The sequence below is a fragment of the Lycium barbarum genome, chromosome 11 (genome assembly GCF_019175385.1).
Source record: "Lycium barbarum isolate Lr01 chromosome 11, ASM1917538v2, whole genome shotgun sequence".
Classification (NCBI taxonomy): domain Eukaryota; kingdom Viridiplantae; phylum Streptophyta; class Magnoliopsida; order Solanales; family Solanaceae; genus Lycium; species Lycium barbarum.
Genome location: NC_083347.1, coordinates 65,532,460 through 65,535,345, shown reverse-complemented (window position 1 = coordinate 65,535,345; position 2,886 = coordinate 65,532,460).

The window sequence follows — 2,886 nt, the reverse complement described above, 5'->3', positions numbered from 1 at the left end:
CCATGACGGGTACCCGGAGCTGGCTACCGAGCACCACTCATAATGCTATCTACTATACTCAACCTGGACAACTATCTCTTGCAACACATGACTCGTCATAATCCAATTCCCAAATCTCCCAAAAACATGTATATATACATACATATAAGCCCACAAGGCTACAAAATAATATACAAAATACACTGAAGTGATCATGAGACATCTATTACCCCACATCTGTATCTACGATCCTCTAACTGGAGTGCTAGAATCGTAGGGACGGGACAGGACCCCGCCATGCCCAAATATGTACACAAAAGAATATACCAATAAACGGCAACTCCGGAGAAGTGGAGTGCTCCGATGCATCTGCTGATAATGCTCCTAGGGATCTAGACTGTCTCTCTGTCTACCTGCGAGCATGAACACAGCGTCCACAAAAGCAAGGACGTTAGTACAAATAATGTACTGAGTATGTAAGGTATGAGTAATGAAATAATAAAGAGATGAGGAACATGAGATAAATAGATAACCTGCACATACGATTGCCTCTTAAGGCAGATACCATGCATACTAACTTTTACTTTTAGAACCACATCATACCATACGTATACATAAGTACGTATATCTGAGTCATATATCTTTACTAGCCCGCATCCGGGTATCCCGCGTCCAGGATAGTTATCTCACACCACCCACTAGTGGTGACTGCCTGGCCAATTAGGCCCGGTGCAACTATCATTATCCGTAATCCGCCCACTTACGCCGAGCGTAGTGGTGTCTACCCGGCCAAATAGGCCCGGTATAACCATATATAAAAATAAGCAAGCACGTGAGCCCAATTAAAGCTACAATCATACTGGAGTGACATAAGGTCGGTGACCTCCGGTTACATTATGGAATCATCATCGTCACTATGTCCCACCTTGAAGGAACTAATATCATGAGGTGAGGCAACAACACGAAATAACATCAAGGAATCTTTAGACATAGACTCATCATCACCATTATCGTATTCATAATATGTCTCTTACCTTTGTCTCATGAGAAGCTCTTTATTAACACAGATTCGTAGTTTTCAGAATGTAAGGAGGTCATGGAAACGTAAAGGGAATCATCTCATAGGAATCATGCCTTAGAAAAAGAAGGGACTAGCTTTACATACCTTTTCGCCTTTCTAACTTGCCGACTATACGCTTCCTTCCAAGTTCATAATTCTACCTTCAAGGGAATTCGTACTAATATTAGATAATCAATAACATAGGCACGCTTGAGCTAAAGCTAGAGAAAATTGGGCAGCATCTCCTTTGTTTATACAACTTTCTCTATATCATATATCAACTCCCAAATGTCAATAACAATAATATCATATCCAACAATGCACATCAACCATACATTATTCAATTCTCCTACTTCCATTTCAAGAGCATCCATAACCATGGTCATAATACAACATTTCATTCATCCCCATATAATGTTTCTCCCATGTTCTTAATATCATTTATAACATAATTATAATCACAACATATCAAGAATCATGATTCATAGTAATCTATTACTCAGAAATGTCACTAATCTCATATTTGTAACCTATTTTCTATTTCCTTCCATAATCCAAGTCTTTCAACCCCTCAATAGTCTAAATAGCATTGAAGAATCATAAAACTTACCTTTTATTGTGTAGAAGCAAGTTTTGGATGATAATATTTCACTGGAAGAAAAACCCTAGCTTCAATCCAAAGAGTTTTCTTGTCTTATATGAACCCTAGTGAGCTTCTTGCACTTGATTTCTTTGGTTTGATAAAGTTGATCTTTAATTTCTCTTGGATCCTTGTAGACGAAGTGTGGAGAGAGTTCTAGAGACTTCTTCAGGTGTGGAGAGTGTTATAGAGAAGATGGGAAATGAATTAAATGAGCTGGGGTCCCTTATTTAAAACTTAAAAATTTGTCCTGACTCGAACCTACGGCCTAGTAATACGGTCTGTATAAAGGACCGTACATTCCTTCCAGAACCTCATCCTTCTCTGGAAGAATTCTATGGCCAGCCATACGGGCCTTATATTTTATACGGTCCGTATAAAGGACCATACAATTCTCAGTTTCCCGAAACTTTCCCTCGTCGACTCGTTTGATCTCCAATCCTTATGGAACCTTCTTAACACTTGTTTAACACTTTATTCACAATATAAGGGGCGTTATAACTTTTCTTTAGAACATCATTAAGCCAATATTAGCTTGGTACTTTGCAAACCCTTTTTCAAAACGTAGCTTATACTTTACATTCTTCAACTAACTTTATTCTCTTATCTCGAATGTCTTTGAAATCTTAATTAGATTCATTAAGTGGCCTTTCTTACTAGTTGGAACATCGTATTCTTCTCACTCCGCATTAGTTTAGCTATCACACGATGACATGAAAGTTTCTGAGGTGTAACATTCCCCCCCCCCCCCCCTCACATTTAAAAACATTCGTCCTCGAATGTTAAGTTCTCGGGAATTCTACAAAAGTTTCTCCAGAGTTTCCCTTGTAATATGGCGCTACCATCCCGTCACAACAGCCCACAATAACCATGCCACGCAGGGATATAACACAATAGGAACAAATTATTGCCCCACACGACCAAAAGCATAAAAAGAAAGCATACATACCTTATAATGTTGATGTCTCATCTTGGATCTCTTCCGGGGGTTGAAATAAGTGCGGGTACTTGGACTTCATGTTTTCTTCTACTTCCCAAGTCATTTCTTTTACTTCCGCATGCTTTCGTAATACCTTCATCAAGCTTACATTTCCCATTCACAACCCTGAAGCCATTTGAGAGGTTTTCATAAAACCTTCTGATAATCTTCATAGTCTCTTTAAAATGAAGTTTCCTCATTCCAATAGTTTTGATACTCTCCCATCCT